This window comes from Somniosus microcephalus, chromosome 6, assembly GCF_052327205.1.
Source record: "Somniosus microcephalus isolate GS21.2 chromosome 6, FLI_Smic_1.0, whole genome shotgun sequence".
In the NCBI taxonomy this organism is placed as follows: Eukaryota; Metazoa; Chordata; class Chondrichthyes; order Squaliformes; family Somniosidae; genus Somniosus; species Somniosus microcephalus.
This window is the reverse complement of record NC_140992.1, coordinates 209,608,577-209,622,023: the sequence shown is the minus strand read 5'-3', so window position 1 is coordinate 209,622,023 and position 13,447 is coordinate 209,608,577. Positions and strand designations below refer to the sequence as shown.

At 44.0% G+C, this 13,447-nt stretch overlaps 1 protein-coding gene across 6 annotated transcripts in view; it reads left to right on the top strand.

Annotated features, from left to right (window-relative positions):
* Positions 1-13,447, top strand: part of ripor1 (RHO family interacting cell polarization regulator 1) — a 342,398-nt gene that overhangs the window by 155,121 nt on the left and 173,830 nt on the right. For 2 of the 6 annotated variants that reach the window (XM_085991339.1, XM_085991335.1), the window contains exon 1: positions 11,470-11,844. The exons of 2 other annotated variants lie outside the window; for them this stretch is intronic. The gene's annotated coding sequence lies outside the window, so the exon portion shown is untranslated. Of the gene's footprint in view, positions 1-11,469; positions 11,845-13,447 lie in introns of those variants that run through there. 2 more of the 6 variants (XM_085991341.1, XM_085991340.1) reach the window with 1 other exon arrangement.

The following is a 13,447-nucleotide window of genomic DNA, read 5'->3' as shown; positions in this document are numbered from 1 at the left end:
GGCGTCCCGATAATGACAGCACAACGGCTACAGAGGTGGTCCCTTTTCCTAGGGGCACACCAATATGACATCGAGTACAAAGGAACTAAACAGCATGGGAATGCTGATGGATTGTCGCGCCTACCGTTGCCGACGGTGGAAGAAGCACCTGCAGTGGATCCTGTGGAGATATTCCACTCGACCATAGTCGAATGTCTACCTGTGACGAATGCAAACATAGAAAAGGAAACACGAAATGACCCGACACTCTCCAGGGTCTATGATTTAACGGTGAAGGGATGGCCAGCACATGGCGAACCACTGTTGCCAGCATTCTCGCCGAGAAGAGAACAGCTGTCAGTGTGCAGAGGAACCTTGATGTGTGGATCCAGAGTAGTAATTCCACCCAAATTGAAGGATAGAGTGCTCAATGAGCTTCATGAGGGTCATCTGGGAGGGGTAAAAATGAAGAACTTAGCCAGAGCGTTTGTGTGGTGGCCGGGAATTGATAGAGAAATCGAAGAGATGACCAAGAGCTGTACAGGATGCCAGAAGGTCCAAAACGCCCCACCACAAGCCCCTCTACATCCATGGGAGTGGCCCTCATCTCCATGGCAAAGGGTGCACATTGATTTTGCTGGTCCATTTATGGACTCGATGTTTTTAATTGCGGTGGATGCACATTCAAAGTGGCCAGAGGTAATAAAAATGTCCTCAACCACCACAGAAAAAACTATCACAGTCTTGCGAACCATATTCGCCAGAAATGGGCTGCCTGAACAGATTTGCTCCGACAATGGACCACAGTTTGTGTCTGAAGAGTCCCGGAGATTCTTAAAGAACAATGGTGTTAAGCATTACACATCCGCCCCATATCATCCAGCCACCAATGGATTGGCTGAGAGGTTCGTTCAAACATTCAAGAAGGCTATCAAGGCAATGTGTAATGAAGACATACCCCTACAACACAAGGTGGATAACTTCTTGTTTGCCTACCGGAATGCGACACATGCGGTTACCAACCAAACTCCAGCCATGATGTTCTTCAATCGAAGACTAAGATGCCGCTTGGATTTGGTTAAGCCAAACATCAGAAGAGATGTGGAGAACAGGCAGTTTCAGAATATGAATGAAAGGCCAACCAGGAGTTTTAAGATAGGTCAACCAGTTTTGGCCCGGGACTGCCGCACAGAGAAATGGCAGCCAGGAACGATCTGCACACGGCAAGGACCTCTAATGTATACCGTGGACGTTGGAGAGAGCATTGTAAGATGCCATGCTGACCAGATTCTAGAGTCACTGGAAAACGTCAAATCTACACCACGATCCTATACACCTGGTGATGAAACCGAAGTACCAATTGCATCTACCTCAGAATCGGTGATATTGGAAGCAGACGAACCAAACAACGATGTTGATCCCGAATCAACTTTGCCAGAAGAACCTGATACCCCAAAGAGGCGTTATCTGGACAGAATCAGGAAGCCTCCTCAAAGACTGAATTTATAATTGATTACTTCAGCTAATGTATATAGCAACTGTAATTGTAAATATGTTATTTAATTATTAATCAAATGTTATGTACTGTTTAGCTAAAAGGGGAGGAATTGTAGTGTATGTACCTTGAAGAAGGAACTATATTCTGCAGCCCCTGTATACTGCAGTACCAGTAGTGACCACCCCTGTATATAAGCCTGTGTAGTAACTTTGTATAGTAGTTCCAGTTTTGTCTCCATTTAGTAAACACCTGTTATAACCAACTTCTGCAGTCCGTGTCTCAATTACACACGGACGTTACAGTTGTGATGTTCACCATGCCATTCTTGAGGAATTGATGGTACTTGCCATCCGGGACTCAAATCCATGCTAGTCAGCTGTCTGTTGACCAACTAGTGACTACTTTCCTTGGGGGAAATAAACAGGGTCTTGAGGTTCAGGTGGTTCCTTCCTTGAGGGAGAGGTAAGAGGTGTTTCCTTGGGGATGATGTGATATGCCTGGTAATGGAAGCTCAGAACAAAGTCAGCCCTCCGTGGCAGACTCCATAATCTGATACCTGAACCAGGCAGGGCACTGTTAATAATTGACTAGCCAACCTGGCTCCCAAATGAAGCCTGAAGGTTAGATCTGTCACTGGGGCTCCGAATTCTTTCCACTCAGCTTTCAGATAACCCAGCTAGTCAATGTCCCAGTGGGTAGCGGACTCCTTGGTAAACAAGCAGTTGGCAGCAGCTCTGGTAAGCTGCACAGTATTAGCTGTATAAACACCAGCAATACCCTTGCACACATTTGTAAGTCCTTAAGTCTTGACTCTGCACCCAAGCGCTCTGGACTTGTGTAAGTGGGATGTGTCCCTACAAGGAGAGAATGTGCACTCCATATTGGGCAAAGAGGTGGGTGTAGATTTCTCAGCTTGATTTAGAGTCTCTTAACCATGCTGACGGGTTGCTCCACATGTCAGACACACAGCTGAGTGAAAGAAAATACTGCTGGGGAGTAGAAGGCAAAGCTTCTCATTTCATGGCCCCAGTCAGTATCAGCATCACGCCTCCTAAGCCGGGCTAGGATCAAGAACTTTACAAGGGGAACCTCACATGCAAGGTTTTCCATTCCCCAACATTCAATGTCACAACGTGACTTTTTTAGATTTCCCACACCAGACATCTTGTAGCCTCTCTTAGTGAGATTGCCAATTTTGTGCTGTGGTCTATATCTACCTTCAAACTATGTTGAGACGACCTAAACTCATTTAATGTAAGAAATTGACAGCCAGCAGAGCAAGAAGACTTTAAATCCAGGTCCCAGTGATGAAAGGTAAGTGTGTAATCCACTATATTACCCAGCCCTCCTGTGTTTTATCTTTTGTTTTGCAAATGTTTGTGTTTAAATAATGGGCCGTATTTTGCGACCCCTACGGGTGTGTACAAGGTGCGCAGGTTCTGGGTTTAGGCTTGCGAGGTGCAAGCACTAAAACCAGGAACTTGTGATCTGTCAAGAATCTTCTTGACAGATCCCTGCATCCCCGGGAGATGGGCCTCTGCGGCTGGAAAGTTGTGCTATTTGCCCAACTTCTGCCTGTGAAATTCTTATGCCTGGTAAAAGCAGACGCAAGGCCTGCTTTTACCAGCATAAGAGTTTTAAAAAATAGAAAAATAAAATGTTCTCACTCATTTATACATTAAAAGCCCTGTCCAAAAAGGTAAGTTTATTTTTAGCCCCATTAAAACATATAATTTTTTTTCAAAAACATTAAATTTTTGTTTAAAATATTTAATTAAATGGCATTTTAATTACTTTTAAATATGTAATTTAATTTTTTTTTATTTAGTGTGTTTGTGTATTTTTTAACTGATCCCTTTTATTGGTTGGGCCGGCCCACGTGATCCGAGGGGCGCTTGTGAACCGCGTGCGCCCCTGGGATACGTGGGCCTCTGCCTGTGCGTACCCAGAGAGGCCCAGGATTGCAAGTCTCCATACCTCCTGGGCCACCAGCAACATTTGTAGATTTTTTACATGTCGGAGGCATTCGATCGCAAATTTTGGACCATCTTATTAAGCATTTACTAAATACTATTGGGCGCTGACCCTTCTTTCATGGCTACGCCCTGTTGATACTCTGAGGACTGCTCTATCACCTTCCAAGGGCTACAAGTTGCAAACTCTATATCATTGCTGTATGTGATCTACCAGTTTTATATTATGTTCTTACACACATAACTGTTTCTCTTGAATTGGCTGGGAGCAAGGGAAGCCATGGTCTAGAATAAATTGTACAATTACATCAGCAGGATACCTGTAACTATCGGATGCATTTATGTGTTGTGATTGGTTAAGTGGATATTGTACCTTAATAGTTCCCCTTAGGATTAAAAAAAATAAATGATTAGGTTCAAGAATCCATCCCAGTTTGTCACCACAACGTATTTTAATGCTTTTTTTTGTTTGTTCATTAGAATAGTTTTGGTTTATTTTGTAAAATATAGATTTTAAGAGCAATATATCGCATCAGTAAGGTAACATCGTTGGATTCGCCTCTCCTTTTCTCATAGGGCATTTAGCTCTTTCCTGCCCCATAAACTACCTCCACAAAGGAATTTATCATGTGAATATAAAGCTGTATCATCCATTGTATGTCACACAATAGTTGATTAGAATTGGTTTCTGCCTCAAGTGTGAATGAGAAGAACAACATGATTTGATTACAACCAATTGAAAATCCATAGGATCAACATAGTCTAGCTTTAGGAATAATCAATTTTAATTCCCCACCCCCCACCTTTCTCCATTAATTTGATTTCAAGTGGGAGAGTAACAGAGACATACAGTTTGTCAGTCAGTTTCTACTGACCCACTGCTGATTGGTAAGATAATCTGTAAATGTATGTCAGGATAAAATAGGTCAGGGTGATTATTATTGAATTACATCACTGTCAGCATGCATCATCTAGAACTGGTTGCCATAGCAATTGATGACATTGGAAAAGGAGATCATCTTCCTTTAAGCTGTTTGGTAATTCTCCGTGAACGTGGTGTTCAAGGCAATACCTTTTAATTCACTGCAAGAATATTGTAAATCAATATTAAAGTAGTTCCACTGTGCAGATAGAATTTAAATAACTAAGCAGCTTTATTCCACTAAATTTTCTTATAATAAAGTTATCTTTTTACTGTTAACTCCATTGAAACTGGTTACATTTTCAGGACTATATTAATCTTATTCTGCAACATCTTTATTATTTGTCAAGTTTTAAATTGTTATTGAATTTATTTGTACAGTTTTAGTGTTAACATTTCAGATATTGATCGATTATTATATGTGGAGTTTTGGCAATGAGGTATCACTGCAGCCTTTCGAAAAAATTGCAGTGAGTCCATCATTGATTGTTTCAATTGCTCATCAGTCCAGAGCTCCATTTAGGCTGGGCGTGGACTCAAGGGAAAAGGACAGCATTGATACTACAGTGCTATGGAACCATGCATGGGGCACTCTGAGAGACTGCACAGCTGAGCTGCTGCCAGTGCTTCTGCGTACTGAGAAAAGAGCTGGAGTGACTCTCTCTGCTTTTAATAGTCTGCCTTATGTCCACCTTAATGGTGTGGCTAAGATCAGGTGTTCACCATGTGGGCAATCACAGACTCAAACCCAACATCTGATTTAAAAAGGGCAGTAGACAGAAGGCTGGAAACTATAGACCGGTTAGCCTAACATCTGTGGTAGGTAAAATTTTGGAGTCCATTATTAAGGAGACAGTAATAGGACATTTGGATAATCATAATTTAATAGGACAAAGTCAGCATGGTTTTATGAAGGGGAAGTCATGTTTGACAAATTTGCTGGAGTTCTTTGAGGAAGTAACATATAGGGTGGATAAAGGGGAACCAGAGGACGTAGTGTATTTAGACTTCCAAAAGGCATTTGACAAGGTGCCACACAAAAGATTATTGCTTAAGATAAAAAATCATGGGATTGGGGGTAATATTCTGGCATGGATAGAGGATTGGCTATCTAACAGAAGGCAGAGAGTTGGGATAAATGGTTCATTCTCAGACTGGCAATCAGTAACAAGTGGTGTTCCGCAGGGCTCAGTGCTGGGTCCCCAACTCTTTACAATCTATATTAACGATTTGGAGGAGGGGACCGAGTGTAACATATCAAAGTTTGCAGATGATACTAAGATGGGAGGGAAAGTAGTGAGTGAGGAGGACATAAAAAACCTGCAAGGGGACATAGACAGGCTAAGTAAGTGGGCAGAGATTTGGCAGATGGAATACAATACTGGAAAGTGTGAGGTTATGCACTTTGGCAGGAAAAATCGTAGAGCAAGTTATTATCTTAATGGCAAGAAACTGGAAAGTACTGAAGTACAAAGGGATCTGGGGGTCCTGGTGCACGAAATTCAAAAGGTTAGTATGCAGGTGCAGCAAGTGATTAAGAAGGCCAATGGAATGTTGGCTTTCATTGCTAGGGGGATAAAATATAAAAATAGGGAGGTATTCCTTCAGTTGTACAAGGTATTGGTGAGACCGCACCTGGAATACTACGTACAGTTTTGGTGTCCATACTTAAGAAAGGACATACTTGCTCTCGAGTCAGTACAAAGAAGGTTCACTCGGTTAATCCCGGGGATGAGGGGATGGACATATGAGGAGAGGTTGAGTAGATTGGGACTCTACTCATTGGAGTTCAGAAGAATGAGAGGCGATCTTATTGAAACATATAAGATTGTGAAGGGGTTGGATCGGGTGGATGCGGGGAGGATGTTCCCGATGATGGGTGAAACTAGAACTAGGGGGCATCGTCTTAGAATAAGGGGCTGCTCTTTCAAAACTGAGATGAGGAGGAACTACTTCACTCAGAGGGTGGTAGGTCCATGGAATATGCTGCCCCAAAAAGCTGTAGAAGCTACATCATTACATAAATTTAAAACCGAAATAGACAGTTTCCTAGAAGTAAAGGGAATTAAGGGTTACGGGGAGCGGGCAGGAATTTGGACATGAGTCTAGGTTCGGATCGGTCATGGCCCTGTGGGTAGCGGAGCGGGCCCAGGGGCCGTGTAGCCTGATCCTGCTCCTATTTCGTGTGTCTAATTCTGTTAGATTCAGGAGATGGTTCTGTGATAGTGGATTGGCGGTTAGGATCAGATCAGCCATGATCTTATTGAATGGCGGAGCAGGCTCGAGGGGCCGATTGGCCTACTCCTGCTCCTAGTTCTTATGTTCTTATCCCATGGCACAGCACATTGAAACACTGGCATACTGCCCAATAGAAATAACCATTTCTACATTTTGTTATTTTCTATTTACTTAAATTCTGGTTTGATATTTTATTTTTGTACTAAATGTGTTGACTGAGAAACAGAGATGGTTCCCTTTGTTGCTATTTTGCTAATTGAAAACAATAGAACTACTAGCGGACTTGCTGTAATTTTGATGAAGTGACACTGTGCTAGATGTATTTTTAAAAAATTGCTGTATTTTGTGTCAGACATGTCACGCAGAAGGATAAGAGTCAGAATCTTGTGAATGATGTTCATTGTCACTATTCCTGGATGGATACTACAATGTCGGTCTTGGTATTTCAGAAATTCCCTTTTGGTGAGAGTCAGTATTCATACAATGCTTCAGTTTTCATAAGTCAACATGCGCTGTCATCCCCTTGCACTTTAAATGTGTTCACCTACAGCTCATTTAATGTTGTTCTAGGACATCTGTGGGTGTGCAATTCCTCTCTCAGGCTAATTTCTGTACTGCTGGAGGAAATGGAAAGTAAAAACCGGACACTTTCTGATGGGAGGCAGAAGAGGGAGAAAATGGCAGACCAGGAAACCCAAGCTGCTGTCATGGCCTTCCTCTTAGCCAGTTACTGTGCACTGTTGGCAGAGGCATGGTAGATAGTCTGTCCCTGTAAATGAACAGGGGGAAGAAAGAACTGAAAACAGTAGGAATAAAAACCACTGTATATAGTATGTATTTGCAAGGATATTTGTCAGTAAATACAAGTCACAAGAATGTAAAAAAAAAAAAATGTTTTAACAATAGACACATGCACATACTGTAGCTACAAAGACTATCAGTGAACTATTCATCTTAACTAGTGAGGTTTTTGGAATTCTTTGTCTTTCACCGGCACAACCTTAAGCAAAAAGGATGGGTACGTTAATAATGCACATGTATACATTCCTGCCATCTAGTATAATGCATCAAGGACAAGCCTGTTTGAATGTCCTCACACTAACCACTTTTGATCGATAAGGACATGTTACTATTCATTTTATGGCATCTCTTCTAAACATTGCAGAGCTTTCATTCATTTCACTTGGTGTCCGATATATAAATTTTTCATCAGTTTGTGTCGTATAAAAACAAAGCACTGGTATATATTCCAACAAACCAGGGTATCTGAATTATTTTCTTCATTCAGTGAGTTTCCATACTGACTGTGAAACTATCATTTTTTCACGTGAATAAAGAAAAATGATTCTATAAATGAAGGTCAAAAACTTCCCTGATGCTTCAGCTAATAAAGACAATGTATAAGTGAACTAGACAGACTGCAAGGTCATAGGTTTGATTCCTGGTCTGTGCTGAGTTAGCTGATATCAGTGGGGATGGCAGGGAGAGGGCTGCCATTGATTTCAGGGCTGCTTGGGTCAGTGTGGAGACCAATCAGCCTTAGATTTCCATTCCTGCGAATGGAATTAGTCTGCCAACACTGTTTAGGCTCAAGATGAAGAATGGCCACTTGGACGAGGTGCTGGAAGGTACCTGGCACCTGCGGAATTGTGTCCCAGCAGGAACCAACATCTTGAAGGGAGCAATGGAGAAGGACTTGAAACCAAAAAATAAATCACAGAAAATAGTACAAACAGCAAGAAAAGAACATGGAATCATAAAGGAGGGGGATCAAAGTCAAATCTTGATGGTAATTTAATGGGGGAGGGCCATATTAACAATGCTCACTTTACATGCAATTATTTGGAATCCATGGCAGATTTGCTTAGTTGTCTTCAGAATAACATTCGAGCACTTGCACAGGGAAAATACTGAGTTATCAAATGAGGGAATCAGGATATTTGTGCACCTGTTGCTTTCTTGGTTTTCTCTTTCTCATAAATTCACTCCACTCTATCCTAAAGCTGTTGACTCTCTGCCGAGGTGCGATAAATGGCAGTTGGAAAGATTACCTGTAAACATCTGACATTATTCTCTGACTATATAAGCTGTGTCTTTATGCATTTCTCCATTTCACCTGACGAAGGAGCAGCGCTCCGAAAGCTTGTGATTTCAAATAAAGCTGTTGGACTATAACCTGGTATTGTGTGACTTCTTACATTTGTCCACCCCAGTCCAACTCTGGCATCTCTACACCATGACTCCTTTTAGGAGTACAGTTCCATGGGCACCAGTCACACTCTGGTATCTTACACTATTAATGTGTAAGCCTCAACAGTGAGTGTCGCCAGGCTATATGACCACAACGGAATCCGAGCTGAGCCTAATCCTGTTCTCCTTTGACATCCATACATGCACACCTCCAGCAGGAGCCAATGGCTAGTCGTCAAAAGCTGGAACTCTGACTGACTTAACCTCAGCATTTGTAGGTTAGGGAGGGTAAATTTCAATGTGCCGAGATACGTACAGATTGTGCAATTGAGCCTGGGATATTCCTTCACACTGGGATAAACTTGCAGAGCCATCATGGAAGCTTCACCCACTGCTTTTTAATGGGAATCAGTCTTGACTTTTGACCATCCGTGATCTCTAACTATACCAAGCTTTATAATGTGTGTACTCCTGTCCCAACTTCACCTTAACCACAAATTAATACTTGATTTAGCATAGTCGATAGTGGAAATAATATTATGATTTCATTTGTCAAGTTTCCTTTGTCTTTTGAATGATTTGGATGTTTATTAGATGTCCCCCTCTAAAAAGGGGACACTTTTGTTGGACTATTTGGTTGGTGACACTGGGGCAACCCTTAAGAGTTACAATTAAAAAGAGTAGAAAGGGAATTAACTCATTAAATCTGATGCATTATTACATGAATTTGGGGAATTTACTGTGGAACCCATTAATATTAAAGTGAATTGTAAAAGACAAGGGGTAGAAAATTTCCAGAAAATACTGTATTGTCACAAGTTTGTTTTTGAAACAGCCTTTGGTAAAATTGATTTGTCTGATAGTTCCTGGGGAGGGACAGAATTTTGGTAATGAAGTAGGCCGAAATACCAGCCAACCTTCTGAGGATTGCAATAATAGGTATGAATGTCCTGCAAATAAAAGTCTTGAGCTTAAAAGGATGCTGGAGATTTCCCAGATGAGCAGGCAGCCTGTGCACTTGACAATGTCTTCTCAAAGTATATGTTTGATTGTCAGCTCTGTTGTTTCAGAATAGCTTCAAATTAATTGGAGCGATATCTTGGGCTGTATTGCTCCTAGTCAGCAGTAATACTGAAGCAGACAGCGATAATGCAGGGCAGAGACTCCACGCTCGTGAATGTCACATCAGACATAAGGGATCATGTTTCAAGGGTCAATTCTATGTTGAGTATTAGTGCAGGAGTGTGCCTGCTGTTTTTGATATTCTGAGCATAGTAAAGTTTGTAATGATTATAAGTCTACTGTTTATATTTAATGCTCTTCATTTAACTATTTACTGTTCATTAAATCTGACGTCGTTTATAGCCTAAGCCGCTGTCTGATGGCGTGTTTATTCTTCCATCTACCCAAGTTGAGGAAATCACCTGAGACTGGGAGCATGTGTTATTTCTAGTGAGCCAGAATAGAGCTGAGGGTTTTTGTTTCGACCTTGGATTGCTAAATTTACCGAGATACTAGACAGGCAAAGGCATACTCCAGACTGTAGGAAATGGGGCTTGCTTATGAACGTGGTCTATGGCACCGAACCCTAGGAAAGCTAGTAACAGAAAGGTTTTGGGAAATTTATAAGAGGGTATTTAAGTGCAATGTAACAAGTCTTTGAGAAAAACATATGCCTCAAACCTGGGTACTCTTTATTATGGAGGACTTGGTACTTTGTATAACAATAAAATTCACATAGGAACAGTAGGCCATTCAGCCGCTCGAGCTTGTTCCACCATTCAATTATATCACGGTTGATCTGTATCTTAACTCCATCTACCCGCCTTGGTTCCGTAACCCTTAATACCCTTGCCTAACAAAAATCTATCAAACTCGGTTTTGAAATTTTCAATTGATCTAGCCTCAACAGCTTTATGGGGAGAGAGTTCCAGATTTCCATTATCCTTTGTGTGAAAAGGTGCTTCTTAACATCACCCCTGAATGTCCTAGCTCTAATTTTACTGTTCTGCCCCCTTGTTCTGGACTCTTCCCCTTCCCCCCCCCCGACAAAATAGTTTCTATCTAACCTATCAAATCCTTTAATCATCTTAAACAGCTCAACTAGATCACCCTTTAATCTTCTATACTCAAGGGACTACAAGCCTAGTCTATGCAACCTGTCCTCATAATTTTAACCCTTTTGGCCCCGTATCATTCTGGTGAATCTGCGCTGCACCCACTCCAAATCCAATATACCCTTCCTGAGGTGCAGTGTCCAGAACTGAACCCAGTACCCAAAATGGGGTCTAACCAGAGCTTTCTATAACTAACGTAACTCCCATGCCTTTGTATTCCAGCCCCCTCGAGATAAAAAAACATTCCATTAGCAAATCCATTTTTAAGTTTTACGTAAAAGAAAAGGCATATATTTTGCAAGCTGCAAGCTCTGAGTTAATATAAATTATGGGGAGTATTTGCTTTCTTTATCACGCCCTCCAAAAAAATGGAAAATCAATGTTTTGCAGTGCTGTTTATCATGCCGCCTGCTTATTGTTCACTATATGCAATGTGTGATAGGACTGTGTTTACATTTACTGCAGACACCGGTTTGAACGAGTGTAGCCTGGACTTGCCCGTGGGGGATTGGATGCAAGACTCTCTCTCTCCTGTAGAAGTGCAGATCCCATAATGAGACACAGGCAGCCCGAACTGCAATGAGGCTTGTTGCTTTTTGCTACTGGTGCCCCTCCCCCTCTGTCAGCTCTTTTTGCACAACTGGTGGCTCCGGCTCGCCAGCATTGAAGAGAGGGAGAAAAGGAGCAGCAAGTGGAAGGGGCGGGGGGGAAACAGGAGAGAAAGCAAATCCGAAGGGAGTCAGGAACGCAGCAGGGCGCCGGCAGCGCTCACACCTTTTTTCGGTGCGTGTGTAAACCCGGACATGCTGCCAATCTGAGTTTCTCCCGTTTTCAATCTGCTGCCTGATTACAGGAAACGCTCGAAAGCTTTGGATTTACCGGACTGACTGCAGGCAGCTGGACTCATTGAACCTACATTGCAGCCATGTAAGAACTGTTTCTGCATTCTCGCTTCTTTCTTTTCCACCAACCCCTCCTCTCCCTCTCGTTCTTGAATTTCGCTGAAGATTTCTTTTCTTGGCATCAGGTCCCCCGAGGGCGCGTTTCTAAAATGGGTGGAACTGTTACTGTAACGGAACGTTGGACGGTGAGGCCCGAGGGCTTTTAGCTTTATAAACAGATTTGGAGAAATGGGTTCAAAGGCATCGGATCACAGGAAGGGGGATAAACAAATCTTGTCATTTGAAGTGATCACTGGGAGTGACTGGAAAGCTTCAGGGTCCAGCAGCTTTCTGCCTTGGATTAAATGAACTAAAGCCAGTGGAAACAGTGTTAATACTACTCGCTACATTTAGCACTCGGTGCTACTTTGTTTCGATTTAAAACTTTTTTTGGGGAGGGGTGGGAAGGTTGTGGATGTGGGAAAGATGGAGGCGAAGTGCTGGGACTCAGATTCAGTCTGAATTGTCGAGCCCCAGGGACCCCGCTGCTCTGCACTGAGAGCCTGGTGTCGGAGCCGCTATCACTGGGAGCCACCCAGCACAACACTGCTGCTCCCCGCCTCAGAGCAACGGGACAGAAAACCGAGAGAGCAGCGAGGAAATGTAGAAAGATTAAAGCCCCCGATACCGCACTCTGGTCCCCGGGGTGTGTGCAGAATGCACCGCCCAACATGCGGCCGGCGGGCAGTGCCTGTGGCCGGGCCGAGGAAGCTACAACCCTGCACTCTCCCCTCACCCTCACTCACATCCTGCACTATACCCTTGCACCCTCCCCTCACACTCACTCCCCTCGCACCCTGCACCCTCCCCTCGCTCGCACCCTCCCCTCCCCTCCCCCTCCCCTCGCACCCTGCACCCTCCCCTCGCACTCACTCACATCCTGCACCCTCCCACTCCCCTCGCACCCTGCACCCTCCCCTCACACTCACTCACATCCTGCACCCTCCCCTCGCACCCTGTACCCTCACACTCACTCACATCCTGCACCCTCCCCTTGCACCCTCCCCTCACACCCTGCACCCTCCCCTCACCCTGCACTCTCGCACCCTCCCCTCGCGCCCTCTGCTCTCGCCCTGCACCCTCGCTCTCGCCCTGCACCCGCCGCTCACACCCTGCACCCTCCCTTCACACTCGCCCCTCCCCGTGCCCCTCGCACTCGCTCACCCCGCGCCCCACCCCTCGCTGTCAGCCTGCTGTTGTCTGTGAAGAGTGGAGCCACCAAACAGCAATGCGGAGAGAGGGAGCCCCTTCAGTCTCCTCGCATGTTAAAATTGAAGTGAGATTCGGGTATTCACACGCCGAGCTGGGGTTGGGTCCAAGGTTGCAGAAGAAACCGATCGCTGCCCTGTTAGACAGTCGCCCGGGATGATGCCCATTACTGGGTATAATAAACTGCCTGTTGCTCTGCCTTGAGTTACCTCGCTTCATCAGACCGCGCCCATTGCAGCACTTGGAAACCATGAGCTCTTCAAAAGGTCCCTTTTACCCTCCCCTCCCCTCGCCGGCGTGTTTACCCTCCCTGGGTGTTTATCCTCAACCCCCCCCCCCCCCCAGTGTGGGTGCTGGCAGGTGGGTGCACCGGGCATGGG